Consider the following 21,670-nt stretch of genomic DNA (forward strand, 5'->3'; position numbering starts at 1 on the left):
AAGCAGATAGTCAAGGAACGCAATGTTCAAAGAAGCATTTGTTTCTGTGGTTCGTTCTTATTGTTCTTTCTGGGTCATTGTAAAATTAAGTCATTATGCCCAATTATTTCAGTTCAGGGCCACAGTGGTTATGAGTGACTAATCATAGGTAGAATTTTTGAAAGCACCTAAATCCCATTGACTTCCTATAAGATATAGGAACTGAGGAACCCGAGTCACTTTTAGAAATGGTACTCAGGCTGAAAGTTTCACAAGAGCCTCTCTGTTTACAGCAACTTCATTTGGTATCCCATGAGTTCTCCCATTCTGTTCTGAAAAATGCCAAATGAAAGTGATCATTTTAAAAAAAGTAAGGTGGAAGCTATCCAGCCTCTAATTTTTAATCAGTTAATTTTGTAACTACAGGATGAACCTCTCTGATCTGGGTCTGGCAGCATCCGTAATCCAGCATGATTTTTAGTTAGCTGGATGACCACTTGCAATGGGCGTGGCCATGTTTCTATGGTCCCATAAAGTTTGTTTAGCACCACTGGTCCTGGTTCTTAGTGTTCTGTGCTGTTATTTAGCTGTAATTTAATACTAAATGTCATCTAAAGAGCTCAGTAAGCAGTGGAAATGTTGGTGATATTGCTTGACAATATTGACCATCCCACAGTCTGGCAGATTTTCTCATACAGCATTGATCAGGTCCTGAGGATGCTGGACTAGAGAGGTTCAAACTGTGCAAGGACAGGACACCGTGTAGCATGGTGCAGGAAGAAGTCCATCAGAGGATTCCAAAAATCACTGAGGAAAAGAAGCTTTAATTTATTTACAGAACATGGTAGCAAGACTGATGTAGATAATTTCTAGGAACATAATGTAGGAGTGAAAAACAAGGAGGAAAAAAAGAACTATTTAACCTCCAGGACAATAATGGCACAAGAATAAATGGGTAGATACTGACCATGAACAAGTTATACTTGAAATTATATAAAGGTTTCTAAGAATCAGAGGAGTCGGAGCAGCCTCCCAAAAGAAGTAGTGAGCAGGTTTTCTTCTTAGGCTATGTTTACACTGTGCTCTTAACACAAACTAAGATGTGTGACAAAGTCCCTTGTTGACCCCTGTGGGGTCCTGCGCTTCCTGGCTGTTTCTTTGGCGTGCCTCAGAGAGTCACAGAGAACCCCGTATCTGCTCGGTACTTTCCCGAGGCAGAAGTCTCCGCTTAGCGAGCCATCCTCATCACAGGCAAATCCCAACTGGGGAGGACAGGGCCAGTCCCCTTGCAGGCCCATGCCTGTTCCAGTGTAGTACCCCTCTGGGGAAGGGTGGGGGGAGTCCAGGCCCACCCTCTACCCTGGACTCTGGCCCAGCGTCCCTATACAGTCAGGTGGCTGCTGGCAGGGCCTTCTCCCCTGCCCCAATGTAGCAACCTACCCCTGGGCCCCTTCACCCACTGCTTCCCTGTGTTACCTCTTGCTCCTGTAAGCACCTACCAAACCCTTCCCCCTGCAACCAGCTAGGGGGAACCTTTTATAGGGAGTGCAGGGCCTCAGCTAGCCAATGACTGCTGACTGTGGCTACTAGTTAATGAGGCCCCCAGCTGTTTGCTTTAATTGGGAAACAAGGCAGCATTCCCCCACCAGCCAGTATACCTGCTTTCTGGGGGGGCTCCTTCAGCCTGTCCCCCCGGGCTGGGGAGCTGCCACACAGAGCCCATTAGGGCCCCTGTGGTTGGGAGGTCAGGTGCTGGGGGGTGGGCAGCCTTGGCTGCTGGCTTTGGCCCCCTTGGGGTTGCTTTTGGCCCCTTCTTTTGGGCCAGCTTCTTCCCTGCCCTGGGCAGGCTGCTTTCTTCTCCCCCCGGCTCCACTCCTCCCAGCTAGTTTTTTTCTGGAACTGCTGGGTGGGTGGTATGTGGGGGGACTCCTGCTGCCCTGCCTTTTGGCAGGGAGGGGGTACCTCCCCCCCCTTTCCATGTTCGGGGGGGGAGTATACTGGCCCCCTACTTGGGCCCACTTTACCACTATTGGCTACTTACTTCTTGACTACAAACTTGTGCCACAAATAGCACCCAATAAGAAAAAAAATATTGTTTTACAAAGCATCCTAATCTGCAATCAGAAAGAAGATAGAATGCAGTATAAATGGTGACCATGGATAACTTTTAAAAAGAGTTACTAAATAAATTCTTCTGCTTTGTCATTTGTTTCAGTTGCTCATTGACTAAAAAAGTACGGTTTGGATTTTGTGCTACGTTTCCTCACAATGGTAATGTAGTTGGATACAGAGCTTTGGAGCAGAACTGTCACGAGTTTTACAATAAACTCTTTCATATCTAGCAACCATGCAAACTAGGAGGTTGCCAGATATGTAAATATTCTGGATAATAGAGAGGTATACCAAGCAATGTGCAACACTAAAGAAAAACAAGATTAGCTATTAAGAAACAAACATGCATGCAGAGTATTTTATTTACCAACACCAGTAGTATTATACACTGTTCCCTTATGCTGTATTTGCTGTATTTATTTGTATTTACTTTCACTATACTGTATTTATGGAAAATGTAACTAAAATTTACTTGTGATTAAAATGCCAGTTATGTGAGAGCTCCAGATGACAGAATGACAGATATGGAAGTGCTTACTGTACTTGGTTTACATTACACACACAGTTAATTGATTATATTTACTGCTTCCTCCCTATATTGACTTGTTTGCTGTAACTGTAAACACAGAATGTGATCACAGTATGATTACGGTCAACACATTAGCCATACTGGGCTCTTTCTTCCCCCTCCCAAACCCCCTCCCCCAATTGTTTCAAAAAATTGCACAAAGAATTATGAGGAAAGAAAAATACAACTCTTTTAGAGGAGAAACGACTGTGAAAAGGGGGTCTTGCTCTGAACTGCCACTCTACCTTAGAGCTAGAATGACTTTCTCAATTCAAGGGCTTGGCCTGGCTGAACATAGCATGGACATCAACACAATAGAAAACCATTGATCCTCTCCCACTTCCCAACATCTTGAGTTTCTCCTATGCTCTGACACTGTCCGCTTTCCTCTTTCCAGCAACATTGTGATCACAAATCTATAGGCTGGCAACACACTATTTTCTGCAGCCACCAGTTATGATGAGGCCAGGGCAATCACCTTTACCCTCAAGATACGTATGCTTAAACCCCAATGCATTCCAAAGGAGTTTCATGTGCATAAACAAGCACAGAGATCCTGCTTCTCTTGTATTGGTTATTCCACAGTTATGCATGCCTGTGCAAATAACATGCAAAATACAACCCAAACACTATGGCACTGATTTTTATAACCACTTCGGATGGATGTAAGGACTACAAGGTGCTAGTCAGTGGAGAACTAGGGCCAGCAACTTTAGCTACATCCTTTGCATAGTTTTGTATTTGAACTTCTATGTCAAACTTGTTAGTAGCAAAAACGACATTAGGCAAGAAGGAAAAAGTGAGCAACAGAAAACTGTGCTTTCTAAAATTCTATTCTGTGTTTTATAAACATGCTGGAAAAGAACTGAATCATTAAAATATAAGCCCGAGCATTTTGCCTGTAGAAATGATTGTTTGCTGCAGAGTGAAAAAAGCAACACCTTGGCTAATATTTGGTTATCTGATCCATTCTTCCATTCTCTGTGTATGTCAACAGTGTTTGGGCAAGTTTCTGTCATGGCAATGTTCAAAGCTGAATGCTGAAAATGAAGGCTGGCACTGGTAGCTCAGAATCCATATGAAAGATAATAAGCGTTTATAACAGGGGGTTCATGGTTAAGGCCTTGATCCTATAATGCCCCGATCCCACCACGAGGAGAAATATACATCCTGCTTAGAACAATGAGGTTACACCCCTTTGTGCATGGATGTGTGTAGCATGCAACATTAGTTACTTTGGGGGATCAGGGCAGTAGAGGGTGGCCAACACTAATGGACCCTCATGTATAAAGTGGGAATAAGAAACACCTTGTTTAAATATGTTCTGCTCTTAGGCTCAACACAGACAGAATCTACAGAGATCCATCTGCAAGTGGACAAAGTAGCACTGCACTGAGGCTAAGTTCTACTACTGACTTCCTTTCATCCTTATACATAACTGAGGCATTAGAGAGGAAGTTACTTCCTTCCATCTACTTTCACGAAGCTAGTCTGAATTTTCTCGTGATTACCTACCTTAGTTAGTATTGCCTTTTAAAGGGAAATCCAAGCCCGGTGCATCACCTAATTACAAGTAGCACTGGGAAAGCAAGGACAGTGCAAGTTCAGCTTCCGTTTTTCATGACAAAGAGATTTCAACCTCTACTCCAGTGCTCAGGCCCCTGATCACAATGCTCTTTGGGGAAGAGAAACTTTTTCCATTTTTACCTTAGTGTATGATGTGATATTCGTGTTGTGACTCTGATGCTATGCCTCATATTTTTATGGAAATGTGTTTTGAATATGAACATGCATAACTCAAATACGCTTCATGCAAAACAGGTTGAGTAACTTATCATTCAAGAGCCTGTGACCCCTGCACACATATATTTTATTTGTGTGCACACATCATTCTTGCATGTGAAGTCAGAAATCTGAAGTGCAAACCTGCTTATTAATGTAGAACAGGGGTCAGTGGCCCCTCTGAGGCAGAGGGCTGAAATTTGACCTTTTGACCTCTACAGATGGTCCGAGTGCTGGTGATACTTTTTAAAGTCACTAATAGTCCTACCTACAACAGCTTTATTAATAAATAAAGATGCAGAGCTTTACCCTTTTGGTGGTGGTTGGCAGCATTAGCTGGTCTTTTGTTAATCCACAGATGGCATGGCTTTGAGCAAGCTCCTGGCTGCATAGGGGAGGAGGGGCAGGGCTGAACTCCTGCCTCACGTGCCACTCTTGACACCCATACTGGTGGCTGCTTGACCCCTGATCTAGAACTTTCACTGAGAGCCGTAACTGGTACTTAATGGGCTTATTGGCCCAGGGCTCAAGATAATGAGCAATGTGATTTGATAGCAGACTTCAACTTCCTGAAGTGGGTTCTAAAGAGGATGGAGAGAGGCTGTTCTCAGTAGTGAGGGATGGCAGAACAAGGAGCAATGAGCTCCAGTTACAGTGGGGGAGGTCTAGGCTGGATATTAGGAAAATCTATTTCACCAGGAGGGTGGTGAAGCACTGGAATGTGTTACCTAGAGAGGTGGTGGAATCTCTATCCCTAGAGGTTTCTAAGTCCCACCTTGACAAAGTCCTAGCTGCAATGATTCAGTTAGGTTTGGTCCTGCTTTGGGCAGGGGTCAGGACTCTATGACCTCCTGAAGTCTCTTCCAGCCCTAGGAATCTATGAGTCTATATAACGATCTACAAATGGTTTTGTTTTTTCCTGTAAGCCTGAACTGTGGGTGGTCCTACAAAGACATGTGACCATGACACCCTGGTGCTGGAATCCATCTTGAATCTGGTGTTTTTCCTTGGGATGGGGAGAGTTAAAGGATTCTCATCCTGGGGAAACCCTACTTAAGGAATGGGAAGCAATCAATGGTAGTTTTCAATTGGCTTTTGAAACGGCCTCCCTACCCTTAGGCTTTGTCTACACTTACAAAAAACTTAGAAATGGCCATGCTAGTGGTCAAATTGAAGAATATTAATGAGGCATTGAAATGAATATTCAGCATCTCTTTAACATGCTGCCAGCCACGACACTTTGGAAGTGCCACAGTTTGCTTGCCCGCGGCTTGTCTGCACAGGGGTCCTTCTCGAAAGGACCTCGCAAACACTGAAATCCCCTTATTCCTATCAGCTGATAGGAATAAGGGGATTTCAGTGTTGGCAGGGTCCTTTTAAAAAGGACCCCCATCTAGATGAGCCGCAGGCGAGCAAACTGCGGCACTTTCAAAGTGTTGCAGCTGGCAGCATGCTAATGAGACACTTAATATTCATTCCAGTGCCTCATTAGCATTCTTCAATTTGGCTGCTAGCATGGCCATTTCAAAGTTTTCTGTAAGTGTAGATGCACCCTTAGAGAATACACATGAAAAACCTGTAAACAGGGAACTATTAAGTACACGAGAAGCTGTTAGACCAGATCAGAGAAAAGATAAGATCTGTCTTGAAAGATTTTACTTAGACTACAGTGAGAAATATGATCTGTAACTAGTGTATTGGGATTAGCTGGCTTGTTTTGTTTATTTTAGTTCAGTAACTTGCTCTGATCTGTCTTTAATTGAAATCACTTAAATCCACTTTTAATATTTAATAAATACTTTTATCATCAAACCCTGTGTAAATAATTTTTACCAGGGTAGCCACAGCTGTGCTTATCTTACTTTCATCGATAAAGAAAGCAAACCTTATGAACTTTCTCTGTATAAATCTTTTATACAGAATTAAACGGATTTATTTAGGAGTTTTTTGTCCCTTTTGAGGGCTGTGATCAGGCCCCTACATCTGAACTCTCCCAGAGCTGAGCTGGTTCAGTGTTTATGTTCCTCTGATGGGGAGCAATTACCATCACTGGGGGAGACCAGAGCAGGACAGAATGATGGGGTGCCCCAGAGGGCAGGTAGGAGGGTTCAGTGGTATGATCAGCACGGCAAGTGCGAGTTTCAAGGAAACCTCTGTAACTAAATCCCTTGCAGACAGACTCCAGGCCTTCTAAAGGCATACATCTATCTGCTAAACTGAACTAGTAAAGTTGAGTTCAGCACACCCAAACATGACCACGAAGCACTGTTACAGCTTTCTGCCCCACCCTTCCTACTGTGCAAACTTACACAGTATGGAGTTTCAAAGCCAGCATTTCTGCTAATAGGTTGATGTGGATGTACTTTGCATGTGTTACCTTGTTTTGCTGACACTAAGCTTTTAAGACCAGTAAATGTATTGTCAGTTTAAAAAAAATACATTTTCATGACTCAGCTGCCATTTCCATATAATAGTGAGTATTTGCTAAAAAGAAACTAGGTTACGACTGTGTTCCTGTCTGGGAAAAGGGCTAAGGAGAGAGAGTGCAGAGAACATAGAAACAGAGAACAATATTAATTACAAATATGCTGTGAAAAAGACATCGTTGCATCTAATCCCAGAAGCCTTTTAAGTCAGGCCTAGAGCCCAAAGTAACAGCAAACAAATGGGACACAGAATTGGTACTTAGGAAAGAAATTTCAGTTGAAGCATGAGATGCCAAAGGTAAGCTGGGCATTACACAGGGTCAGAATTATTTGTCAAGGTTACACAGTTGTGAACTGTTGACTTAAACAATCCCTAATTCAAAGAGAATACTGTGACTGGTTCCTAATATTGTTTTCACGTTCTGAGTGAATGGCTAAAGCAATTTAAATGGGAGGGGAAAAAATGCTTCTGGGATGGATGTTCAGCTAAATAATATTTTGTGCTAAAATTGATCAAGATTCCTCAAAATGTTCATCTTTAGTTGTCGTCTGTATATTAACGAACAATACAGTACCTTGAATCACAGTGAACAGAATACCATTCTTAGCCATGAAAACTTATTCACGAATTAAATGGGTTTGGGATTTCAGCTCCCCATCCCACACACACTATTTGAACTGCATTCTTATTTAATCAGACACCACCAATCAGTAGCAATCCCCCGACTACTAACATCTTTGATGTGTGGCACATCATACTTAGACAGTAAAAAAAAAAAAAAAGAGGATACCGGGGGGAAGTAAATGGCTCAGGTGACTAGGTACAGGCAACAGAGCCTGAAATGCACATCAGATGAATAATAAACAGCAAGATGTTTTGTGGCCTCTCTTAAGTTCTTTGGTGGCCTTAGTCTAGTTCCCAGGGAGCATGCATCCAAATCACAACTGCCAGCACTACCTTAATTAGTGCTAACAGTATCAACCACAATGGCAAGTATGGAATCAGTCCTTATTCTTGCCAGGACAGGGGCACGATTGTATTTCATGTGCAGGAGTGTGAATTGCCACTGTAGATGCTGTCTTTGGTCCACAGATAAACAGGAATTCAATTTTAACCGCCTTTAGCCTTTCAGCTAAATTAAGATCAAAGATAAATATTGTAAGACAAACAAGGCCAAAGATTGTCTACATTCCCGAACACCTCTGACTTTTCTCTTCTATGGATAGAATAAATTTTATGCGCGCCAAGGCATATGGGGACATTCACCAACTATAGAAACATTTGCTGCCAGCTGTGGGTGCTCTGCTAATCAGCTGGGTGGCCCCTGAACCTCTCCTGGGTGGCTGCCCAAGCACTCAGCTTACAGGGAACACTGCACCACAGCTCCTCCTGCAGCTGTCATAGCAATGCAAACCTAACTAAAGAATAGGACTGCGATCAATTGCAGAACTGCACCAACACATGCTCTTCATTGTTGTGCTATCACCTTCACCACTTCACATCCTGTGCAAACTAGCATTGCAATATGAGGAAGTGTCACAGCAGTGCTGGTCATCACAGATGCTAACAATTTGACAGCTGGCAGGGTAAGACCTACTAGACAAGTATGAGCACGTTGGAGCTCTAATTGCACCAGGAAGTCTTTTCAAAAAAATTTAGAACTCTTTTCATGAACATGAATTAAACACAGGTGCTGTACTTCCAGTCCCTACATTCTGTACCCATGATTTAGAACCTAAACAAATTAAAAGCTTTTAAATAATTGAACATTTCGGGTTCTTTTTATTGTCATCCTGGACTTGGAAACTTTATGATCCACATGGGTCACATATTTGAGCTTCCCCCACCCCATTACAATCTCGAGGACTAGAAAGGTAGCTCCTTAAAATTTAAAAAAAATCCACATGCAAAATATGTAGAAATTTAAATGCATGGATCTAAAATGGAGAACCTCTTAATTCTCGACCTCTATATTTCAACAGTCGGGGGGAAAACTAAAACCAGTCAGGTTTTTTTTGGTTGTTTCTTTTTGGTTTTTTAACATCCTGAGTATCTACTGAACGCTATTCAATTTAAAAATGTATGTAAACATAAGCTAAAATTTGAAGATTAGGTCTCTGATTCTGCAACATGTAGTAGAATGCAACATGCCTACCTCTGGAGATAAATGTGGTGACATCAGTCTACACATTGTAGAAGAGCTAAAAAGGTAGAAACAACTGACTCTGCTGCAGATAAAAGACTTGCTGACTAATACCAAGAAAAAGCAACTTCATGAGCCAAAATCAAAATTAATTTTTTTTTTAATTTTCATATTGCTGTAAAAGGATCCCCTAAAGCAGAGTTCAGCTTCACTCTCTCTCTCAAATGGCTATGGGAGGCAGACATCATCAAATCAATTAATTCTACCCATCACACACCTAATGCCCAGTGCTAACCCACAAACATGCTTTTGGAGTGAAAGGCACGAGAAACTGGAGAAAAAGATAGTGTGCAGGAAGTGGAGGCTCTTGGGGAAATCACCACCATTGTAAAGCCAGTTACTAAAATGATAATCAATTTTTCTGAATACTTGAAAAATAAATTTAAAAAATGAGAATAGAAAACAGAATAGTGCAGGAAGTACTCGGCCTCTCTCCTTTTGCTGTTCTCATTAATGGAAATCCCCATAACTTTTAGACTAGTTTGTAGCAGGCTCCTCCCTCTACAGCTCCCTTCCCCTGCCTCTGTGAGCAAAGGGGAAGTGAGACTAGGCCTTTGCTGCATAGGCTTGGGAAACAAATCAACGGACACCTTCCAGCTGCAATAGGCAGCAGCGGCTTAGTGCATAAAATACAAGAGTAACTGCTAGGTTTATTGCTAGGTTGTGAACTGATGCTCGTACATACATAATCGTGTCAGTAAAACACCTTTCCTAAATTTGACAAGGAGTCCTTTGGACCTATGAAAGAGATTCAGCATTAGTCCAGCTCACAGGAGTTAATCACACAACCTTGGGAAATTACTGGGCCTACAGTACCAGTTTTTGTTTTTATTCTCCTTCTCAACAGTGCATGTTTTGCTGTCAACTTCATTGTAATTTAATTTCTCACTTCTTTCCACCTACTTGTAGCCACACCACTTTTTACTGTGACCTTGTTAGATTTCACACACTAAGCAGTCTCAGGCGAGGTGTTTTAGATGCGAGATCGCTAAAGAAAACCCAAATACTTTCAGTATTAAATCAATACCTCGACATGGTGCGTGCCGGAGGCTGCGGGGGGCTGGTGCTCCCTATGGTGCATCCAGACAGATCCAATATAAAACCACAACTGCCACAACTTAAAAGTCCCACCGTATGCGTCACAGGACTAGAACTGTTTAGCCCTAGTGTCTTGATTAAATTGCATGTTTACATTTTACTTTGCTGATTTCCCCTGTAATTCTCAATTATACACAGCATGCTTGACCAATGCCCCTAAAACTGAGCAGAGTCCTTTGTGCTGTTCAGTAACTCCCGGCTTTCACAAGGCTGTTTAATGCCTGTCTGTGGTCAGCAAAGTGACTGTACAAACATAAATGTGTTAGTAATGCCTGCTAAGCTGCTTTAGGATCTATCCAGATGAGACTTATCTACCACTCTGGCCTCTCTTGGTTCTTCTCCAAACTCTTTAATCACTCCTCTCTCTGGCATGTGCTCTGGAGGATCCTAGTCCGGTGGGAGTTACATAGGACTCCGTTCCTGGTCCCTTTTCTAACTCTGTCTGTACCATACTTGTGGGTAATCTCATCCACAACCACAAATTCGACATCTCACATGTCTACCTCTCCTCCAGACCTACTGGCCTGTCCCTGTGTTACCACTGTGCAGACATGTAGCCATAAGTCCAAAATCAAAATGGCTAAAATATAGTTTTTGTTCCATCCTCAAACTTGTCCTGATACCTCCTTTCACAGTCACCATCATCTCCATACAGCCTGTCACTCAGTCCTATAACCTGGGCATCCACTTCTACTCACTCCTCTTGGCAGGAATCATGGGTGATTGGATTGGAAGGAGATTCACATTGCTAAGGCCCAGACAATGCAGTATGGGAAGGTGGAGGGCAGCCATCTATGGGGAAGGAACAAGTTCTGAGCTATTTAGAAAAACTAGATGTGCACAAGTCCATGGGTCTGGATTTAATGCACCCCAGGGTACTGAGGAAATTGGGAGAGGTCATTGCTGAACCTTTGGCCATTATCCTTGAAGACTCTTGGAGATCAGGGGAGATACCAGATTACTGGAAGAAAGCAAACAGAGTGCCCATCTTTAAAAAAGGAAAGAAGGACAATCCAGGGAACCATAGACCTGTCAGCCTTACCTCAATCCCTGGGAAAATAATGGAGGGAATGCTCAAGGAATCTGTTTTGGAGCACTTGGAAGAGGGGAAAGTGATCAAGAGTAGCCAACATGGATTCACCAGGGGCAAGTCCTGCCTGACCAATCTGATTAGCTTCTTTGACGAGGTAACAGGCTCTGTGAACATGGGGAAGTCAGTGGATGTGATATACCTTGACTTCAGCAAAGCTTTTGATACAGTCTCCCACAACATTCTTGTCCATAAGTTAAGGAAATATGGATTGGATCCTTGGACTATAAGATGGATAGAAAGCTGGCTTGATGGTCGGGCCCAACGGGTAGTGGTCAATAGCTCGATATCTGGATGGCAGTCTGTTTCAAGCGGAGTGCCACAAGGCTCAGTTCTGGAGCCGGTGTTATTCAACATCTTTATTAATGACTTGGATGAGGGACTGGATTGCACCCTCAGCAAGTTTGTGGATGACACAAAACTAGGGGGAGAGGTAGATACATTGGAGGGTAGAGAGAGAATCCAGAGGGACCTGGATAAATTGGAGGACTGGGCCAAAAGAAATCTGGTGCGGTTCAATAAGGAGAAGTGTAGAGTCCTGTACTTAGGGGCAGAAGAATCCCAAGCATTGTTACAGGCTGGGGACCAACTGGCTCAGCAGCAGTACGATGGAAAGGGACCTAAGGGTTATGGTGGATGAAAGGCTGGATATGAGTAACCAGTGTGTCCCCTTGTAGCCAAGAAGGCTAACTGCATACTAGGGTGCATTAGGAGGAGCATTTCAAGCAGATCTAGAGAAGTAGTTATTCCTCTTTATTCGGCACTGGTGAGGCTACATCTGGAATATTATGTCCAGTTTTGGGCTCCCCCAGTACAAAAAGGATGTGGATTTGCTGGAGCAGGTTCAGCGAAGGGCAACAAAAATGATTAAGGGGCTGGAGCACAAGGCCTATGAGGATAGGCTGAGGGATGTGGGCTTGTTTAGTTTACAGAAGAGAAGACTGAGGGGTGATTTAATAGCAGCCTTCAACTTCCTGAAGGGGAGCTCTAAAAAGGAGGGTGAGAAATTGTTCTCAGTGGTGCCAGATGGCAAAACAAGGAGTAATGGTCTGAAGTTGAAGAGGGAGAGGTGTAGGTTAGATATTAGGAAAAACTACTTACCAGGAGGGTGGTGAAGCATTGGAATGCGTTGCCTAGAGAGGTGGTCGTTTCTCCATCCCTTGAGGTTTTCAAGTCCCGGCTGGACAAGGTCCTGGCTGGGATGACTTAGTGGGGGTTGATCCTGCTTGAAGCAGGGGGCTGGACTAGATGACCTCCTGAGGTCCCTTCCAGCCCTGTGATTCTGAGATTCTGTGATTCTTACCAAGTAAGAAAGATTCTACACTGTCCAGGAACTACACCTTTAATTTTTCATAGAATCATAGAATACTAGGACTGGAAGGGACCTCGAGAAGCCATTGAGTCCACCCCCCTGCCCCAATGGCAGGACCACATACTGTCTAAACCATCCCTGATAGACATCTATCTAACCCGTTCTTAAATATCTCTAGTGATGGAGATTCCACAACCTCCCTTGGCAATTTATTCCACTGTTTGATCACCCTGAGAGTTAGAAACTTTTTCCTAATGTCCAACCTAAACCTCCCTTGCTGCAGTTTAAGCCCACTGCCTCTTGTTCTATCCTCAGAGGCAAAGAAGAACAAGTTTTCTCCCTCCTCCTTATGACATCCTTTCAGATACCTGAAAACCGCTATCATGTCGCCCCTCAATCTTCTCTTTTCCAAACTAAACAAGCCCAGTTCTTTCAGCCTTTCTTCATAGGTCACATTCTCTAGACCTTTAATCATTCTTGTCGCTCCTTTCTGGACCCTCTCTAGTTTCTCCACATCTTTTTTGAACTGCGGTGCCCAGAACAAGACAATACTCCAGCTGAGGCCTAACCAGCGCAGAGTAGAGCAGAAGAATGACTTCTCGTGTCTTGTTCACAACATACCTGTTAATGCATCCCAGAATCATGTTTGCTTTTTTTGCAACAGCATCCCACTGTTGACTCATATTTAGCTTGTGGTCCACTATAACCCCTAGATCCCTTTCTGCTATAGTCATTCCTAGACAGTCTCTCCCCATTCTGTATGTGTGAAACTGATTATTCCTTCCCAAGTGGAGCACTTTGCATTTGTCCTTATTAAACTTCATCCTGTTTACCTCAGACCATTCCTCTAGTCCCTATTCAGTCCTAATATAGGCAAACTCCCCATTGACTTTAGAGAGCTCTGAATAAAGACTGGAGGATTTATAGTCAAAAGGACTTGAAAAATCTCTACTCTAAATTTTTAAAACCTTTGTGAAAATCTTACAGTCCAAAGATTAAACAGTTGTTTGTTTTAGAAAGACTTATTTTAGAGCAATGGATACCTAAGGCTGTGTCTACGCTACAAAAATAGCTTCAACGCGGCTTACTTTAAAGTTGAGCATCTGCACACACTCTACTTCGAAATTAAACTTTGAAGTAGGGCACTACTCCATTCCCGGGAATGGAGTAAGGAGTTCAATGTTGGGCTCCCTACTTCAAAGTTAACTTTGAAGTAAGGAAAAATGTGTGTAGACTCTCGGCTGGTTTCTTCAAAGTAGTGCCTAATCACTAGCAGTCAAGCGTGCTGTGTATAATTGAGAATTAGAGGGGAAATTAGCAAAGTTAACTTCAAAGTTAGTTCCTAATGTAAACACACCCTAATAGAACCAGCAATAAAGTGTTTTCACCACTACAAAAAAAATACAGATTCTTCCTTGTGCATTTGATATTGCTTTAAATATCAAAATCACCAGAAATTATTCAGCATCCATTAAAAATGCTACCCATCTTGATGAAGCTCACTGAAAGTAGTGACATCAGGAAAGCGTCATTTGGACAGACTTGAATCATGGCTCCTGAATCTGTTTTCAGTTTCACCTTCCATTTAATTTGGGTAGTTTTAGATTTATTTAACAGAAAATATCACCATAATTTGCTACCATGTACAAAGTTGCATCCTATAAATTGCTATGGAATTCTCTGCAACAGTAGCGAGTCCAAGTTACTTTTTATTGAAGTTCCAATGAGATGTCATAAATTTTAAAACAATAGAATTTAAAATTACAGTCCCAGAGGTGAAGTCCCTAACTAGGAAGTTCCTATGTCAGAAACATGAATTCTTTGATTATGCTTTCAAATTTTGAAATCTCATCATAAGACACAAAAACATGTAATTGTCTGAAAACAGGTGGTTTAATTTGTTTTACATTCCTTTGTTCTGACCTTACCTGTAATGATTTTACCTCTCATAATGCTCAGATTTTTTTTTCTTTTAAACTGCAAATTTAGATGTCACTTTTGATCAAGCTCTTCATTCCTAAAGGGAAGTGTGATAAAGATGGCCTCTTCAGTAGATTCAGAGATGCTAAGACATTTTAAAAACTCCCAAATTGTACCCTGCATGCTTTTGGTCGCGATAGGCTGGGAAGGTGAGCGGTGACTGGGATAAAATGCAATACAGTATACGGTGGGTTTGACACTGTTTAGATGGAATCTAATCTGCATGTTTCCAACCGCCCTCTGTTTATATACATGCCTAATCCTTTGGGAAAGATTGTCTAACATTTACAGTGTTTATGAAAGAACAAAAATAATAAAATAAAAACAAACAAATTAAAATATGCATATCCCATAGCTTCTGTACAACCCTAGGGAGTGAAAGTATATGGAGTCTATAACTATTTAATTCAGTGAATATTTAATTGGAGAAGGATAAAATCCTCTTTAAAAAAAGCAGCTAAGTGCTGAAGAGGTTTTCAGGAAAGTTTCTTTTTTCCGTATCTAGGATAATTGTGTGTTTTATTTGTTTATTTATTCATTCTAGCCATATGTTTTGTGTTCCTTTTTATAATTACAAATAAAAGTCTAACTATCATTGGAAATGCTGCTTTTCAACAAAAGACCAGCTCTAGATTGATTCACCACTTTCATAGCCTCTATTGTAAAATAGATAACGGGAGAGATACTAGGAAACTCCATTCCAAGGCCCAGATCAAGATCAGGGCCCCCTTACAAGAGCACGGTAAAACAAGCAGGAAGACACAGCTTCTGTCCTGAACAAAAAGCCGTCAAGTAGCACTTTAAAGACTAGCAAAATAGTTTATTAGGTGAGCTTTCGTGGGACAGACCCACTTCTTCAGACCATATCCAGACCAGAACAGACTCAATATTTAAGACACAGAGAACCAAAAACAGTAAGCAAGGAGGACAAATCAGAAAAAGATAATCAAGGTGAGCAAAATCAGAGAGTGGAGAGGTGTGGGGGAAGATCAAGAATTAGACTGAGTTAACGTAACTCCCTGATCCTGCAAACATTTGATGCATGTGCTCAATATAATGCACATGAGCAGTCCCTATGACTGCTCCCATGTGTTCAGTTAAACACATGGAAAGTGTTTACTGCCTACTGCCGTCCTTGAATAATACAACTCACCTTTAAAAAAAGCCATAAAAACCTCTTTTTCCCCTTTAATAAGCACTGTAAATGTTAGACAATCTTTCCCAAAGGATTAGGCTCGTATCCCCGTCTTTAAGCTGAACAACAACTTTTACATAGGTGACACTGAAATGCACATCATAAACAGCTGAAAATCATAAGCCACCTCAAGTGAATTGGTCGCCTTCTGCCCAATTTCTGGTGGACAAGTGCCTACGTCAAGAAAAAAAAACATTGTAACTGTAGAATGGCTGCCAAAACCCATAAGAGAACTGGGATTATTAAGCACCTACAGTGAACGTTAAAAGACCCGTCCGGGTAGGGTACGCTGGCAAGGCAAACATCTCCCAAAGGGCTGTTGCAGTTACACTAGGAGGAGTTGAAGATTGGCTGAGTTTGCTTATCCCATGCTGAAACCTTTGGCCTCTCAAGGCTGACCTGGAGCTGAGCTCTTGGGCCAAGCAGCCATGTCTTAGAAGAGCTCAAACATGAGGAAGTGGAGTGGAGGAAAAGGAAGGAGGAGGAGAGAAAGGAGAGTCAAAGGAGGGGGAAAGTACTGTGAGGGGTAGAGAGCAGAGCAGTGAGAAGAGGGAAGGAAAGGAAAGGGGGAGCCAGAAGGGGATGTAGCAGAGGGGCAAAGCAATGAGAGAGGTCGTGAGGGGAACGTGCCCTGTGGGGCAGGGTGGGGAGGAGGATGGGCAGGGGGGCAGGGCGGTGACGGAGTCGGGAGGGGGATGTTCTGGGGGCGGGCGGTAGGGGGGTGAGGGTGAGCCGCCGGAGGGGCGGGTGGTGAGGGGGGTCGGGAGGGGGATGTGCTGGGGGCGGGCGGTGGGGGGGTCGGGAGGGGTAGGGGTGGGGTGAGGGGGTTCCGCCGGGGGGGGGCGGGCGGTGGAGGGGATCGGTAGGGGGGTGGGGTGAGGGGGTTCCGCCGGGGGTGCGGGCGGTGAGGGGGGGTCGGGAGGGGGATTTGCTGGGGGCAGGCGGTGGGGGGGGTCGGGAGGGGAGGGGGTGGGGTGGGGTGAGGGTGGCCGCCGGGAGGCGGGCGGTGAGGGGGGGTCGGTAGGGGGATTTGCTGGGGGCAGGCGGTGGGGGGGGGTCGGGAGGGGAGGGGGGGGTGGGATGGGGTGAGGGTGGCCGCCGGGGGGCGGGCGGTGAGGGGGGTCGGGAGGGGGATGTGCTGGGGGCGGGCGGTGGGGAGGGGTGAGGGGGTTCCGCTGGGGGCGGGCGGTGGGAGTCGGGAGGGGGATGTGCTGGGGGCGGGAGGAGGTGAGCGGGTTCCGCCGGGGGTGCGGGGAGGGGGTCGGGAGAGAGGCGGGAGGGACGGGCAGCGGACGGAGAAGGGGAGCCGGGCTCTGACCCCCGCCCCGCGGCGGACGGGATCCGGAGCCGGGCCCCGCCCCTGGCGAGCAGCGCGGAGCCCGGGGCCGGGCCAGGCGGGGCTGCGCCGGGCGGCAGGTGAGCGGCGCGGGCGGAGCCGGGCCGGGGCGGAGCGCGGGGCGGGCCGGGCGCCGGGAGGGCGGAGCCGGCCGTGCTGGGCGCTCGGTCGCCTGCCGTCGGGACAGCGCTCGGCCTGGGTTGCGACCGCTCCGCGCTCGGCCCCGGGAGGCGGTGAGTGGCGGTCTCCGCGCGCGGAGGGACCCGGGTGCGGCTGGGGGGTCCCGCAGCGCCCGGCGGCTCCGGCCCGGCCCGGCGCCGGTGAATGAGGAAGCGCTGGAGGCGCCGCCCGCCCGGCCGGGGTGCGCTGCGCTGGGGCGGCTCCGGCCGGCTCGGGTTCCCCCGGGGCGCAGGCGTGGGGAGCGGGTCTGTTCCCGCCGCCGGGGCTTCCTCCTCCGGACTGCTGCGGGGGCGGGCGGCGGGGCTGGGGTCCCGGTCCCTGGGTCCTTGGCTGGCTGCGGAGCCGGTTTGTCTTCCTGGGTGAACTTTCTGCACCCCTCTCCCTGGTGACTTCAGGCCGCCGGGCTAGTCTGGGTCTTCGCCCAGTAAAGCCGAACAGTGCAACGGGTTAGGCGAGGGGCTTTGGTGGGGGCAGAGCCCCTTCTCCAGATCAGAGAATCCTCGGGCTGGAAGTGCCCTCGGGAGGTCACCTCGTCCAGCCCCTGCTTCAAGATCTGCCCCGCCAGAGCTCATCGCCTACTAAACCATTTTGTTTGCCCGTTGAGGTTTGTCCTCCGCCTTGCCTGGGTCTGGTTGCAAACGCCTCAGTGGTGCCCGGCTGAACTTTGCATGGAAGAGCCTGTCAGTGGTGGTGTGTAAACAGCGAGTGGTTTTTTTGGGTCGCTTACAGAGTGGCCTGGCTGTCTGTGCGGTATGTTATGAATATTGTAAGTCAGGGAGAAAGGGGACTCTGGCGAACTCTGGGTTAAGGTAGGTGACTGTGAAAGCGGCTGAGTTAATATGATAATGGATGTGTGCAGAAAAGAGAAACAAAAAGCCTCAATCAAATCTGTTTAGAAAGCATGTGAAATCTTCATAGCTGCTGTGCGTTTCCAGCCCTCTTAAAAGGGTGGGAACTGGTACTATTAGATTGAAACTATTGTTGCTGAAGTGTAGTCGTCATGACAGTTGATGCTAATCAAAGGGTCCTTGCCAAAAATGATGGCAGGCCTATAGCCCTGTTTTTAAATAACAAACAGTCTGGTAGCACCTTAATGAACAAAGCTCATAAATTTGTTAGTCTTTGAGGTGCTACAGGACTGCTTGTTGTTTGCGAAGCTGCAGACTGACATGGCTACCCCCTGGATACAGTTTTTTGTTAGGGGTTTTGGATGGTGTTTTTACTTCAGAAGCAAAAGTGACTAGAAGTACTTACTCTTGTGCATGTTAGTAGAAGTTGTATGTGTGTGTGAATGGCTCAATTATCTTAACTTTTTTTTTTTAATTGCGGACTTTGTTCTTAGCATGCCTTCTGGTTTCACTGTAGTAAAAGTGATCATTAGCTCCAGGAAGTATAGCTAACCAGGACAAGGAAACTGTGTGTTCAGGGAGGAGACATAATTTAGCTTATATTACTTGAGGAATGCTACAGTATGAAGTAATATATTTATCAATATGTCAACTGTAAGTATGGTTATAAAATAGCCGTAGCTTCTGTTGATGAAGCAACGTATCAGCAGACCAGACTTTACAATATATGTGCACATGCCAACAGCAAATGGGAGCATAGTTGAGTTTTCAATGAGCTAAGCAAAGTGTAACTATATGACAAGGTAATGGAATTCTTATCTTTTTCAAACCTCGCTCAAATATCTGGGTTTGGTGCAACCCGCTGTATCTGCGTGCATGCCTTGGTTGGTTGCTTTGTTCTATAAGTCCCACTGTTCTGGTCCATGGGTGAAATAAGAGTTATTACAGTGTCCAGCCATAGCACTTTGTCTCTTTGACTCAGACTTGTGGTGTTATCTTTTGAGGTTCTCTGTTCAAATACCCTTGCACTAAATACAGAGCTTCAGCATGGTAATACAGTACTAGTCTTTTTAGCTCAGACACCTGTATCACCAGTTTTTGTTTCTCAACCAACATGGATATGCAGCTCATTTGAACTATAAGTATAAATGCTCAATATGTCAAGCTACAGGTTGAACATCTCTACTCCGGCACCCTTGGGACCTAACCAGTGACAAACCACCATCATCTAGTAGCATTACCAACATTTCCACTAGTTAGTGGGCTCTTAGAAAACATGTAGGGGTAAATTAAAGCTAAATAACAGCCCAGAACACTGAGAGCCAGGACTGGTGGCTGGAAACAAGCTTCATGGGACCACAGGAAACTTAACTACACCCATGATAAGTGGACATGTGGCTAACTAAAATCCTGCGAGACCACAGATGTTGCCTGGCCAAGAAGCAATGGACTAGAGAGATTCAACCTGTATGAAATTCTTCACTGCATGCTCTTTTGAAAGTAATTAGAAAACAGAGTAAGCTTTAAGGAATTAACCTTTCTAGTCTCCCCTTTTAATATGCAAGTAAAATATGTATACATACAGCCACTACTGTATGTAAGAGTTCACAAAGGAAATGTCAGAATTCTCCAATGAGAATACTACATTAGAGTTTGAGCCATTAACAGTGTTGAAATAGAGAATTTATGTTCATATCTGAAGTCTTAATTTACAGGTGGCGGTTGGGTATTGTGATGTCCCTCCTGAAATGCCTAGCTAGCACAAAGGAGGTAGTTTGTGTGTAGGAGCTACCAGGCCCCAACATTCATATTGTCTAATATCCTCTCAGTTTACAGCACTAGGGAAAGTTTCAAGAATCCCAGTGAAGACAGATGGGGATTATCTGCCTCTCTTGTTGTCCTACCATGTTAAGTTTGGTTTAACTTGAAACGTGAGGTGGTTTAAAATCTCTAATAAAATGTTGGTGTCCAGAGTCATGAAAGTTAAGTGTTGTGGTGTGGTTGGTTTGTTTGTTATTCATAAAAGTGGCCAATTCCTTTTGAATCTGGAGAATTCTTGGTCTTGTGCACGTTTAGGGTATGTCTACACTGCCTTTTGTGTAGGCATACCCACGTTTGGTTCAGTGAATACGCTACCAGCATTGACTTTCCAAGTCTGCCCAGTCCCCCTACTTATGTATTTAGGTGGCTAGCCCGAAATGAAGTCTGTGCTGCTGCATTTTTGCTGCCATTTTAGTGAGCTAGCTAGATCAAAGCTCTTGTAGATATCCCTATCCAAGATGCAAATAACGCCTTCATTCAGTTGCTGTAGAGGCATTCCCCAATTGCTCCTGTCAGTACGCCAACTACTGATGAACGCACTGTCAAGGAAGGTGTGGTGTGCTCAGCACCAAAGAAACCTGTGCCATCGAGCTTTGAGGTGAGTGCAGTTTGTCAGGCTGCAGCAGCATCATTGTACAATTGAACCTCTCTCGTCTAGCACCCTCGGGACCTGACCAGTATTGAATGAGAGAATTTGCCAAACCATGGGAAGTCAATGTTGTGTAGCACATTACCAACACTTCTGCTGTTTACTGGTCTCTTGGTAGACATTCAGGGGTAGATTACACTGTGTAGTAGCACAGAACACTAAGAGCTAGGTCTGGTAGCTGTAAACAAACGTAATGGTATCATGGGAGACTTAGCCGCATCCATGACAAGTGGCTGTCTGGCTAACTAAAATCATACTGGTTTATGGATGTTGCTGCACAAGAGAGTTCCAGATTAGAGAGGTTCAGCCTGTAGTTTTCCTGAGATGTTCTTTAACTGCTCAACAGCTACTTCAGTAATAAAAAAAAAAAAAAATTAAAAAAAAAGTTCAGTAGTTCCTGAAAATGTCTGTCACAAAAATGCACAATAAACTAATCTCTGATATTCTGACGAGTGGATTATTGGTTATATGGAGCCACAGGGGAAGGTCTGCAGGCTTTGGGGAAAGAGTTAGACACTGCAGATTGCAACACAACAGCTTCAGAACGTTATTTGCTTTTTCAGCTTCTATTTCCTACCTCACATCATGTGTTCAAAAGTAGGGCCACTGATCAATGACAGTTAATGTACATGATTAACTGAGAAATGTAATCACAATTAAAAAAATTAATCATGATTACTCACACTGTTAAGCAAGAAAATAGCAACTGAAATGTGTTCAGTTTTTGGATGTTTTCTGTGTTTTCAAATATATTAATTTCTATTGCAATACAGAATATGAAGTGTGCAGAATTCACTTTATATACTTGCACTGTAAAAATGGTCAAAAGAAATAGTATTTTTCAGTTCACCTCATGTAAGTAACATAGTGCACTCACTTTATCGTGAAAGTGTAATTTACAAATGTAGGTTTTGTTTTTGTGTGCAGTTATAATACAATGTAAAACTTTAGAGCTTACTTCTCAGTCCTAGTCGTTCAGCCTATTGTTAAGACAAACAAGTTTGGTTACAATTTGCAAGAGATAATTCTGCCTGCATTTTGTTTTCAATATCAGCTGAAAGTGAGACAAGGCATCTGCAAGGTTCTTTTG

General features: G+C 44.4%; 1 protein-coding gene across 3 annotated transcripts in view; it reads left to right on the top strand.

The window, feature by feature from the left end:
• The first annotated feature begins 17,201 nt into the window (after positions 1 to 17,201).
• The window catches only part of PRKCD (protein kinase C delta), a 138,286-nt gene continuing 133,817 nt past the window's right edge, over positions 17,202 to 21,670 (top strand). For 2 of the 3 annotated variants that reach the window (XM_075005111.1, XM_075005114.1), the window contains exon 1: positions 17,202 to 17,315. The gene's annotated coding sequence lies outside the window, so the exon portion shown is untranslated. The remainder of the gene's footprint in view (positions 17,316 to 21,670) is intronic. The other variant, XM_075005113.1, reaches the window with a different exon arrangement.

Source organism: Carettochelys insculpta, chromosome 11, assembly GCF_033958435.1.
Source record: "Carettochelys insculpta isolate YL-2023 chromosome 11, ASM3395843v1, whole genome shotgun sequence".
In the NCBI taxonomy this organism is placed as follows: domain Eukaryota; kingdom Metazoa; phylum Chordata; order Testudines; family Carettochelyidae; genus Carettochelys; species Carettochelys insculpta.